The sequence below is a fragment of the Spermophilus citellus genome (assembly GCF_964194105.1).
Source record: "Spermophilus citellus genome assembly, chromosome: 12".
Classification (NCBI taxonomy): domain Eukaryota; kingdom Metazoa; phylum Chordata; class Mammalia; order Rodentia; family Sciuridae; genus Spermophilus; species Spermophilus citellus.
In genome coordinates, this window is record NC_138198.1 from 58,311,167 (window position 1) to 58,323,920 (window position 12,754).

At 53.8% G+C, this 12,754-nt stretch overlaps 1 pseudogene across 1 annotated transcript in view; it reads right to left on the bottom strand.

The window, feature by feature from the left end:
- Positions 1 to 12,314, bottom strand: part of LOC308631640 (junctophilin-3-like) — a 31,825-nt pseudogene extending 19,511 nt beyond the window's left edge. The window contains exons 1-3 of the transcript in view: positions 12,292 to 12,314; positions 8,933 to 9,057; positions 4,212 to 5,177 (exon numbers count right to left, since the gene is read on the bottom strand). The product of the transcript in view is annotated as a junctophilin-3-like (transcript). The remainder of the gene's footprint in view (positions 1 to 4,211; positions 5,178 to 8,932; positions 9,058 to 12,291) is intronic.
- Positions 12,315 to 12,754: the final 440 nt, after the last annotated feature.

The following is a 12,754-nucleotide window of genomic DNA, read 5'->3' on the forward strand; positions in this document are numbered from 1 at the left end:
TATTCTGAGACAATGTCAGTCTTAAATTAGATCCCTATGATCCTACTATGGCTCACTGATAGAATGGTAAATTGAATTTGTAGGCAATAGAAGAAACTGATGTTGAGTAGGCAAAGGTTGAAGGTTTTCTTTAATCAGCAGATCTTAAGATGACCAATGTTTTGGTCTATGATCAGCCTAATCTTACAGTATACCCATTTCCACTATTAGACTTTGAACAACATGAATAACATAAATGTCTTTGTGCCCTCATTGTCTAGTATAGTCCCTGCTACATAGTAGTTGCTCAGTAAATAGTTGTGGAGTGAACGAAGACAAATATATTAAGAGCTAGAAGCATGAGCTTATTGAAAAAAAATGACTACATTGAAGTCAAGTTTGCAGTTTATTTAATAAAGAACAAGTTTATGAAGTTTAACATTGTTTATCCATAAGTTCAGCAAAAAATAGCACCTTCCTCACAGGGCTGTTAAGAATAACAAATAAACAGATACAAAAACACATCTTAAATAGTGCCTGGCATAAAGTAATCATTTAATATTTATCAGCTTTAATCATATATATTTTAAAAATATCTGTTTCTATGATAGTCCTTTGATTAAAAATTGTTAATTTATTTGAAATATGAATATTTGGGAAAAGTAAAGAAATGAGAAAACATTTAGAAGGGAGAGGAAAAATTGTCCTATAGTCATTGGAGGGAATAATTTAGGACTCAGAGAAAATGTGATCTTACACTGCTTAGTGATGGGTCGAACGTGGTGGTCAGGAATTTGTAGCAACAGTAGGCAAGGCAAGTGTGCTGCTTCCTTAGTGATGTTCAACTGCTTAGGCACAGGTGTGGAGACAGTGTGCAGTTTGGTTTATTCAATTTGGAGCTTTGCCAATCAGATATGATAAGAGAAAGGGGGTAAGGGATTGAGAATCAAGTGGTAAGAGATTATGACCAGAGAGATTATAATCAGAAATCCCAAGATTTCAGAGTTGATACTGTTTTCTCATGACTTACATCTCAGAGGTGGCTGTGGTATTAACCAAGAGGTGAAATGGTGGAAAAGGCCATTATAGAAATGGAAGATAATATCTGAGAGTCCAGGATGTTGGATAAATTAGGTATGTGGACATTAGGATAAAACTATAGACAAAAGTGCTAATATTTCTACTGAATGATGAGAAATGACCCAAGATCTATATATGATCCCAGGATTGGGATTAAGAGGGTATAGTAAGATCTTTTTAGCCAAATAGGAGCTTTTCCAAGAGATATAAAGAGGAAGAAATGCGAGTGTGTGTGTATATGTGTGTGTTTGTGTGTGTGTTTGTGCGTGTGCACGCACATGCGCATGCGCACACACACACAATCTTTTCTATATCTATTTAAAACTAAATTCACACAGATGCTTCCAATTGTAACCTACTGCCATATAGGATTTAGTTTACCCTTTCTTCTTTGCAAACTTATGAGATGTTTTCTCTAACAGTGAGAAACCTGGATCCTACTACCCATAATGAATTTACTCAATCTCCGAGCATGTATGTACTTCAGCTCCCTCCTGCACCAGGTGAAAACTTGGCCTGGGATTCTTTGTTGTGCCTCATCTCCTGCTAGACATGCTGGCTAAGGCCATGGGAGGAGTGGAGGAAGCAGATGGGAAGAAGAAAGTTCAGGAAGCTTGTCTGGAATACCCAGCCCTTCTTTTCCTTGGAACTGATAGTAGTACCATCTGCATACTTTTGTCCGGGATAAAAACAAAAACACCAACTCTCCTCCTGACCCCCACCTCTCACCATTTCATCCAATCCCTGTCCACAATAATTTGATTGCAAAGAAAGAAAATGTTTCCAACTAGGTAGGGAAATACCTGAAGTCTTTCAGGTATTCAGTCTACTCTTTAATTACTTAATGCTTTTTGGTTAAAAATCTTTAATTTATTAACCAGTACTACCGTTGCTGACTGAAACTAAATTTATGTTTCAGAACTGACTATTAATGAGTGCTTGCCTAACTGAGGCATTAATTTGATTAGATTTGATAACAGGTGGAAAACTCCCAAAGCGACATTGTCTTATGTAAGACAAAAGCTATTTTACTTTCTTGTAAAAGAAAACGGGAACTATTCGAACCAGAGCTTATTTGGTGGCAGCTCAGGTTCATGATGCAGTCCTTGGTTCTTTTCTTCCTCCCTCAGTGTCAGCACATGACCCATAACAGCTGGGGGAACTTCAGCCATCATGCCACTTCCACAGCAGGGAAAGGCATAAGGGATAATAATGAGCTCTAGGTGGCTGTGATGAGTCTTGTCAAGCAATTTTCCTGAAATTCTCCAAAATGCCTCTGAGGTCCTTTGGCCAGAATTTAGTCATAGGGTTCTCAGAAGCTATAAGGACTATTGGGCAATATATTCTTTTATCTCAGGTGACACTGTGCTCATATTAGAATCTATTCTGAGAAGGAAGGGTAATAAAATTAGGATGGGCATTAGCCAGTTTCTGCCAGCATTGGCCAAACCAGAGTTGGAGGGCTCTGCAACCCTTTGAAGGGCAAGGTGCATTCATTCAGTAGGAAGATTCAACAAGGAGAATACTACAACCTCCTAATCTGACTGACAGCTCCATGAAATTCCTGTCTGTTCTTAGTGTCAAGATGAATCCAAATATAAATATACTCTTACTTTCAAGTGATAAATGGTCCTCCATGAGCTCTCTGAGAAAGTAGTCTTCTTCCCAGAATACTACTCAGAGTAACAGCCATTAATGTGCTTTGCATTACCTATTAAGAAATGCAACAACCTAATATCAAAATCATTGTTACAAATTAATTTTAGCAAGTACTACCCCATGGATTTTTAAATGTTTGGCTTCCTCATTTAATGAATCTGATGCGTTACTCGATAGCATTCAGACTCTATATAACACAACTAATGCAAGTTTTAAATTCCATTTAACACTGAGCTGCAATAGCAGAAAGGAAAGAGCTGACAAGCTAATCATAGATTGGAATAAGAACTATTGTAAACATTTTAATATGATGATGTTTAAAGCAGTGCATGGCATTTGGAAGTGAGCACTCTTAAAGTGTTCAACTGCTGGCACGTCCTTGCTAAAGGCTGAATGGAATTGAAAAGTTGAATGGAATTGAAAAGTTGAATGGAATTGACAGGACAATAAGGATATTCCTTTAGATGATCTGTCCACTGTGCCCCCAGTAGTATTTCAGGTGCTTCTCAGGTAAGTGAGAGTATTACAGGTGGACCAAGGAAGCATTTCAAAGCTGTAGAAAGTAAAGACACTCACTGTAGTTCTTTTCTCTCTCCTCGCCCAGTTGTTGAACATTTCTGATAAGATACTTTTGCTTTAAAAAAGCCTTGAGAAACATTTTATACGTTTAATTCACATGCACAATTAGGTGAATTAAAGGAGATTATCCTTGATAATATGGGTGGGCCTCATCCAATCATCTGAAACCATAAGAGCAAAACCCAGGTCACATATTTAATGTACTAAAAGCTATTGAATCACATGCTCTAAAATGGCTTATCTTATGTTCAGGTGCACGGACCTGCATATTAATTCACTGATGAGATTACAGCCCTCATGATCCAGTCATTGCCTAAAAACCCCATCTTTTAACTTTCCTGTATCGGGGACCATTTATTTCAACACATGAGCTTTTGTGGTGGGAACTTTCCAGATTCAAACCCTAACAATGAACATCTCTTGCTTATGGAAACCAATAGAGAACTAGCTTGTGTATTTCTGGGGCAGCATCTTGCTTGTCTCTGGATATTACATGATTTGCCAAGTCCCTTAAATTCATTCTCTGGAATGATTTTTTCTTGTGACAAAAAGATTTGCAATTCATTTTGTATGTTCAAGGTCTGAGGACAAAATGTGAAGACAACTAGAAAGTGTTTTTTTTTTATTTTTTAAATTCTCTTCTATTTTAAATAAGCTTCTAAGAAATCAGACCTTGATTTTTATAAAGAAGCACGCTTTTCTAATGATTCATCTCTTGCTGTTTTGTATAGAATTTTTCTTTGGCAGAGAAGAGGGAGTGTGGAATGGAAAAGGGTGGGCTTAGCAGAGAGAACAGAATGCCACCCTGTTACGTATCTTCTTGCTTAGGGACTTTTCCTATGCATATATTTCATTCTTCTGCTTCTCTGTGCAGAGAAAAGCCCCAGCCTGCTCCAAGGCTTGGTGTGATCTACCTCTCTTGCTTTCTTTCCTGACCCCTGCAGAGATGAGTGGTTCCACCTTAATATAGTCAGCCTTTGCTGCATTTGGATTGGCATTTGTAATTATACACTGGGAAAAATCATCCCCGTTCTCCTCATCGGACTCCAGTGCGACAGGCAAAGACTTCTGGGGTGGGGAGAAGGTCAAGTCCCAGCGCAGCAGCCGGGGCTCAGGCCGGTCCCCCAGCCGCAGGCTCTCCAGCTTCTGCACGGTAGGCTCCACGCAGGAGGCCGGCCGCAGGTTCTCCTTGTTCTGGAGACCTCAGTCTCTGCAGCCCGAAGCCCCGGTCCTCGGAGCGCCAGTCGCCCCCCGCGCCCCGGCCGTGGCGTCTCCTCTGGGGGTGCGGCTCTGGTGTGCAGGAGTTCATCCTCAGCAGGGGCTTCATCTCCAGCTTGTAGTTGCTCAGCTGCTCCTCGTCGGGCTCCTGCAGCTTGGCACCCCCGGAGCCAGGGTTGCCCACCCGGTGGTGGGAAGTCCACGAGAATGTTGGGGGGGACTCCGTCCGCCGCTCCCGGGGCTTGGGGTTCCCGGGCTGCTTGTGGCCCGCACCCCGGGTGCGGAAGTCCTTGGTGCCTTGGCTGCTGCGCAGGGCGCTGCTGCGAACGCCCCTGCAGCCCCCTGCCTTCTCCTCACCCCAGCTGTTCCGGGTGTAGTCCCCTCCCCGGCCCTCCAGGAGCATGTGGATGTCCCCGCCTCTCTCCTCGTCCACTGAGACCTGTCTGAGAAGTGGGCCGCCCTGCTTCTGGAGGGGGCCGGCGGAGGCGTAGCTGCAGGGCTGGCGGCGAAGCTCTGCAGCGGGCTGTCATCCGGGGTCAGGTCTGAAGGGGTGGTGCCCTTGCGGTACAGCTCGGGGCTCTCCTGTTGCAGCGGTGTGCCGGTGGACAGCACCTCGATGTCATCGCAGGAGCCCTGGTGCTTCGGCCTCTGGTACTCCAGCCCTTGGTGAGGAGAAAGAGACACAGTGGGGGTCACCCTGAGCCTGCTACTCCAAGGCTCCGGCTCAGGAAGGTCCCGGGGCAGGGTGCTCCCTGCTCAGGGGAGGCGCAGGGGCAGAGGGAGAGACTGGTCACAGTGGCTCCCAGGGCCCTTTGGTGGGGCACGCTACCCAGTGTGCACTCTAAGGATGCCTGGGCGGCCCCAGGTCACAGCAATGGCAGTGGACAGCCCTCAGCCTGGTCCCTCATCACACACTGGCTGGCCTCCTACAGGTCCTGAGGCTTGGTGAGGCCAGGCGTGTCATGGCATGACTACCAACCCCACCTGCCTCAGGCCTGTGCCTTCCCCTGGGATCAGGACCAGCATGGGGCCAGCATGAGGCCAGGTCCGGCCCCTCCCTGCATTGCTCAGGCCTCCATCGTGAACAGACATCTGCCTCAGTCGAGTCCCAGCCAGAGCCTGGAGGCTCAGACAACCAGGCACCCACACTTCTTTGGCCAGCAGACCTCCGCAGGGCTGGCACCCCCGCCTCTGATCGCTGTCCTCAGCCCCGCACAGGCCAGGCCCCAGTGACCGTGGCACAGTCACTTCACATATCAACACAAGACTGTCCCTGATCTCATCTCAGGTGCCCAAGCAGCAGTGAGCAGGGCAGGGTGGTGACCCTGGCATGTGGCCCTGGGCCAGGGACAGCCCCCTAAATTGGTGTCCCCGTGAGTCATGGGGATGTGGGCCAGGCAGTCTCAGAGCCCCTTCCAGTGACTGGTCCTCTGTGGTCACAGGGCTGGGGCTACCATGGTATCCACACAGAGAGCCAGGCTGGGGATGGGTCCATGCAGAACCACACTAGACCCGTGTGTCCACCTCCCAGCCTGGGTTCCCACCTCGCCTGCTTCCCTTCAGGGCCCCACGCTCAGAGCCCCCATAATCGTGCCTCACCACGCCACCCCCTTGGTTGGGGTTGGGCTTCTGAGGGCCACGATCCTTTGCCCAAACACCAGGGGTCAGGCAAGCTGGGACACTGAGCCTGCAAGTGGCCCTGTGGCCTTTCCTGTGAGCCCTGGAGGAAGGCTGGCACCCCAACTGCCAGTACTGCCGTGTGGGGAGGCGGCGCTCAGCTCAAGCTAATGGCCCAGAGCTGTGGCTCCTGGAGACGTCATGAAAGGATCGAGGCCAAACCTGGAGCATGTGCAGCTCAAGGCCAGAGCCTTCATCTTGTGTCCTGCTCTTGGGCTCTGGAGCATGGGCAGCATCACAGGAGTGTTGTGGGCACTGGACACTGCCCGGTAGAAAAGCAGGCTCCTGGTTTGGATGTCCCCACTTCCCCGGTGAAGGCTGCAGGTCCTCCAGGTGCAGGCGGCTTATACGGGGTGGCCCTCTCCCCGGCTGAAACTCTGGGATTTGCTGTCAGAGCAGGTGCAGCTCAGGGTGGGGAGTCAGGCCCTGCTCTGCCTCCTGGCTTCCGGGACCTCGGGCAAGCTACTGCTCCCAACCTTGGCTTCATCTGCCAAGAGGAGATGCAGCTTCTGGTTGTGAGGAGTAGCTGCAAGATGCCCAGTGGCCTCAGTGGCCCCCAGTCCCTGGTCTGGGCTCATTTGCCTGTAGTACTCTCTACACAGAAGGCTCAGCACTAATCAGAGACGCAGGATCCAACTCCTGGCAGGAGGCACAGCCAAGAATCCCAGAGGCTCCTGGAAGCAGGACCCGGTGGACAGGTCCCTGGGCCAAGGCTGGGCAGTGTCCAGTGCCCACAGTGCTCCTGTGATGCTGCCCATGCTCCAGAGCCCAAGAGCAGGACACAAGATGAAGGCTCTGGCCTTGAGCTGCACATGCTCCAAGTCTGGCCTCGATCCTTTCATGCTGTCTGTGTGGAGCCAGGCTCAAGCTGCCTCAGCAGCCCGAGCTTCAGTTCTGTCCTGAGGAAGAGGGATGCTCTAGGAGCCAGCTTCTGGACCGAAACAGCAGCCAAGGCCTGGCCAGCCGGACCCATGGTCCTGGGCCCAGCATCCGCCTCCCAGGGCTCCACGGGGCCACACACTAGGCATAAAACAGCAGACGTTCTCTCTTGGGGGTCCGAGGGGTGGGGTTTCTGAAGCCAAGCTGCGGTGGGGCTCTGCCAGGGCTCTAGGGGAATCTGCTCCTGGCCTCTCTGCGGCTTCTGGTGAGCACTCCTGGGCTGTGGCCACACCCTCCTGGCTTGGGTGTCTCTGGGCGGTATTTTAAGAAAACTCCAGGCTGGATTTAGAGCTTTACTGATCCAGGATGATCCCACCTCCCCATCTTGGCCTTAACTGCATCTAGGTAGCCCTTCCTCCCAACAAGCCGCAGGTGGACGATGCTCCTGGGCCATTCAGCGCACCCAGGAGCCTCAGACACTGTGGCCCTCCCTTTCCCTCACAGACGGAGAAACCGAGGCTCTGAGAGGCCAAGAACAGGCCCCAGCAGTGGAGTCAGCTCGCGACCTGTGCATGGGACCTGGGCAACCCATGGGTGGGGACTGTGCACTAAGTCCTCCAGGCTTCTTCGTGTGGCTGGTGTCACCAGGCGCCTAATGGTCTGAGCACAGGGCTGGTGGCCTGTGTCCACCTGGCTCACACACCTGGGCCCAGTGTGTCCAGAGAAGAGGCTGGGGTTGGAGGACGAGGGGTGGGCAACTCACAAGAATGCAGACCTGTCAGGACGCCACTTCCTAGCCCAAGGTCACAGCTGAGGTCCCATCAAGGACAAAGCAGAGTCCACCGACTCAGCCACAGGCAGTGGGGACCAGGGGTGCTCTGTGTTCCTGACTGTACCTCTAGCTAGGAGCAGCAGGCTCAGCCAGGACCCTGGACCCACCAGGGAAGAGTGCGGAAGGATGACGGCCACATTCCAGGTCTGGGCCGGGAACACCTGGGGGAGGCGCCCTGGGGCCAGTACAGGCAGGACACCAGAGAAAACAGATAGTGAGGACCAATTTGTCTGCTGGCCCAGCACTGACCCCTGGCTCCATCCCTGCCCCAAGGCCAGGAGGCAGCTCAGGGCTGCAGGGTTGGATCCATCCCCAGACGCCAGAAGCTTTCCACTCAGCCCTCCCGTGTGCTGGTCAGAGGTGCAGACAGGAGGGAGCCCTGTCCCCTGGGCTTCCCAGAGAGGCCAGGTTGGGAGCCAGTGGGCCATGACTCGGACCTCTGCCAGCACAGCCCCTCCACTACACTCCACAGCAGGCCTTCATGACCCTGGGGCCTGTCGTATGGAGTGCAGAAGAGAACACACGGTCCCCATGGGCCCCTGCAGGGAAGGCTGAGGTTCCTGAACCTGATGGGACATGGAAGGAGTTGCTGTCCAGTACTCAGAGCCTCACCTGCCAATGCAGCAGCCAGTGGCCACACAAGGCCATTTGCATCTAAAAGCAGACAAGTTAAGACTGAATGAAACTAGGGCCAGCTCCTTAGTCTCTCACCACGCAAGGCTAGTGGCTGCCACGTTACAGCAAACAGATGGAAATATCCATTATCACAGAATGTTCTAGAAAGACGGCAGCAGACAGGGAGAGGCAGCACACCTGGAAACAGACACATGGACCCTGGGGCCACCTGAAATTTTGAGGAGGCCCTGCCGGGACATGCAGCTCCAGTAAGAGCGGTGACCACCAGTAGGATGTCAGCTTCTGGGGCAGAACCCATGTGAGGCCAGCTGGCTTGTGGCACGGGGACACACCTGATGCCCTGACCACCCGGCAGGCACCCAGCCTTTGAAGCCTGGGGGGCAGCAGACTCACCGTTCTCCCGGTGCTGGAAGGAAGGAGAGAACTCTTTGGCAGTGATCCTGGCGATCCGGGCTTCCTCCTGCGCTTTCTGAGCCGCGGTGAGGGCAGCCTCGGCCTTGGCCCGCGAGTGGGAGGTCCTGGGGGAATACAGGAGGAATGAGAAGGGGGACGGGAAGCAGAGGTGGTGGGGTTGAGGCCTCATGCCCACGATCCTGCACACCCAGTAAGACCAAGAGCGGAGGCTGGTGCACTGTGGCTGCCTTCGGCCCTCCGGACCTTTCTCATTCATTCAACAAACATCACTGGTACCCATCCCCCAGCCCCGGCGTGTCAGATGTGCTGCAGAACGTGTGTGTTCTCGTTATCGACCAGCGTCCTGCATGTGTGCACAGGGAGCCCAGGCCAGGGTGGTGCCACACCCCAGGGGTGCCATGACAGGGGACACCAATGAGTCCTGCGGCAGGAGTGCCCTGATGCCCTCCTGTCAGCACCCCCCATCAACTCTGGCCCAGGACGACCCTAGGTGTGGGTGGGCGGGCTCCCCGCTGACAGAAGGAGACGCCAGTGCCCATGTGACGGCAAGCAAGCTGGGCGGCTGTGGGCTGCCCCCAGCTCTGCTCTGGTGGCCTCGTCCCACTCATTCCTGCAGGCTGGCCAAGGCCACAGTGGCCAAGGCACTCCGGCCCCAGTCTGGGGACTGCAGGTCTAAGATCCAGGTGCCAGCAGGGAGAACCCGCTTTCTAGCGCACGGATGACACCTTCCCACTGTGTCCTTGCATGGAGAAAGGGGCAGGGACCTCTCTGGGGCCTCCTCTTAGAAGGCGCTGATCCCATTGTGGGGTCTGCACCCTCGTGACCTGGTCACCTGCCAAAGGCCCTGCCCCTGACACCAACATGCTCAGGACTGGGTTGGACGCCTGTTGGGGACACACTGAGTCCTCTGTAGCCCTAAGCTGCCTGATCCCTCTCCCTGCAGCACCTGTCACTAGGGGTCCACGGGCTAAGCCTGGAAACCCTCGAATCTTGGGAGGGACTGGGTTTGGTCTCTTCAAAATCCCTCGGTGCTAACAGGAACAACTTTCCTGGAGAAGGTGACTCTGTCATGGATGCAGACACAGAAATATAAACCGCCACCAGACATGCTTCCAGGAAGTGAAGCAAGGCAGAGGAGCCCGTGGCTCCCAGGCTCCTGCCCTGGCTCTGCCATACTGCTGGGAGGAAGCCCCAGAGACCCGGGAGGAAGCCCTGGGCCGGAATTTAGCGTTGGCAAGATTCTGTCCTCGCATAGTTTTATTTCTTGGAAATGGGAGAATCTGTAATTTCTCAACATAGTTATGGCTGCATGTCCCATGGAATATGAGGACCACCTTCTAGAAGATTCCTTGAGAATCTGGTGTTTGTAATCACACAAAATGGGGGCAGGGAGTCAGAGATAAACCTGTTAATAAAGCACTCATCAATACCTGACTTACTCTCTCTGACGAGCCGGTGGCAGCCGTTGCTGCAGGCCGCTGGGCGCAGATGCTCAGCTTGTGTGCTGATCCTGGGGCTCTCTGCTGCAGTCCCCACCTGGGGACTTTGCGGGACATCTACACTCACCCTAGTCTGGCAGCCTCAGGGTGGCCACCCCTGCCTGCCGCTGCTCAGTGCCTCCTCTGATGCCCAGATGGACAGCCCCACTAACCAGCAAGAGCAGCGGGGTGCCCTGAGGTCTGCAAGGTTGCAAAGTTGACAACGCATTGGTCCAACATGGCCTGCCCTTGTGGAGACACCAGGCCTGGCTGCAGCCTCAGGGAGCCTGGGTGGCCAAGGACCCAAGGCAAGCGACGCACCCCCCAGTTCACTGACCGCCCAGCCGGGCAGCCTCTCCCTGCCATGGTCCCTGGGTCTCCTTAGCCACAGTGGTTTCACTGAGAAAGAACCCACAGGCCTGCACCCGCCTCAGGGTGGCTCCCAGGCACGCAGAGCTGTGCCACCGTCCAAGGTGCTCCTGCCCCAAGGGGACCTGTGGCCTCTATCGGTCACCCCCTCCCAGCCAACAGTCCATTTTGTCTCCACCCATTCTGGAAACCTCATGCCAAACAGACCTTTTAAGGTTTTCTTTCTTTTTACTTTTCCCTCACCAAGTGGAAGTCACATGACATGGAGGGACACCACCCACTGGCCTTCAGCGCGGGTGCAGCCATCACCTCCAACATTGCATCACCCCCAAGGGAGACCCTGTGCCCTTACCTTTCCCTCCAGTCCCACCAGTGACCTGTGAGGTTCTAAGCCACCATTCAATGCGGACAAAACACCTGCCACTGTCTCAGGACCCAGCCCCTTTGCTTCGGGTGAAATGCTGGCACTGGGCCAGGGCTGACCTCAGGCTGCACCACACGGCTGCTGGGCAGCTGGGCCCGATCCCCTCCAATCCCGGGTTCTTGCTGGGAACTCCTGCCTCACAGGGTTGTCAGTTGGTAAGGGGGACTTGAATCTGCCCAGGCGAGTGTTCCTGAGGCCTCCACCCAGAGACTGAGCATCTCAACTTCCCCCAGGAAGCTCCCGGTCACCTTTGTCCCCGGGTCTGGGGTAGGCCCCGAGCAGGAGGCACACAGTGATCAAGAGATTGAGTCCTGGGGAGGTGAGGCTGGGGACTCCAAGCCCAGGCTGGAGAGCAGAGGAGGCCCTTCTGGAAGAGCCAGGGCTCACTGTCCTCGGGCTGCTCACCCTGCACTTGGCTCAGAAGAGGGGGCAGCCCAGGCTCTGACCTGGAGGAAGCTCCCCCCCCCCCCAGGACTCCGGGGCTTCCTCACTGTTACTAATGCACACTCACTGTACAAACGACGGGCTCTGGGGGTTTCTGCGAAGACCCTGATGGGGGCTGCTGCGGCCACAGAAAGTGAGTGCAGCAGAGTCCACGCAGCAGGGCCCAGTGTGGCTCACGGCGGCCCTTTCCCAGGTGGACCTGGATGGTGTGGGGCAGGTGGCGTCCAGCGTCTTCTCTGACAAGAGGCAGGGCGAGCCACTCCATGTGGCTGTGTTGACAACTCTTCCTGCTCTTCGCGCCCTGCACACAGGCTGATCATCTGCGCCCAGCAGGCCCTATGGGTGTGGCCCCCAGGACCAGCTCTGCAACCTGGAGCAGAGGTGGCCGCCAAAAACTTGGATGAGCTCCGTGACCCTGCTCTCTCTGAGCCACACTCTGGGAGGAGATGTGCCTGGGACAGGTCTCCCTGCCCAGCTGGGATGGTGTGGGCTGACGTCCACAGCCAGGAGGAGGCACTTTACTGGCAGAGACCAGCTGGGGCCAGGCACCCAGTGGGCAAAGGCAGCTGGGTCCTCCTGCAGGGCACTGCACACACAGGCCAGAACAGGGAGTTCCCAGGTACAGGCCGGCCAGCCGGGAGGCCATGCAACCGAAGGAAGCCGAGGATGGACGATCGGAATGGTGCCCAGCTCGGACCAGAGCCAGGGGACCTGCACCCCAGGAGGAAGGCGTGTGTCCGCACAGCGGGTGTCAGTGAGTGCCAGCACGTCCTGCGCCTGCACTGGGTGCCCTGTGCACACAGGCACGAGGCGTGTGACCACGGACGCGGGCACCATGAGGAGAACCTCTCTAGGACAGTGACAGAAACAGCCACGCAGCCCCAGAAAGGTGCCAGGGCACCAACGTCCGTCAGACACAGACTCGATAAAACTGCTGCTGGAGACGCGGGTGCCCCGGCAGGTGAGGGAGGTCGACCCCAGAGCTGGGCTGCGTGCACCCGGGGTCGCCTGCCGTCTGCAGATCTTGCTTGTTCCTGAGGGGTGCCTGTTGGGAGGCTGGAAGGAAAGGAGCCCCCAAGAGGGAGC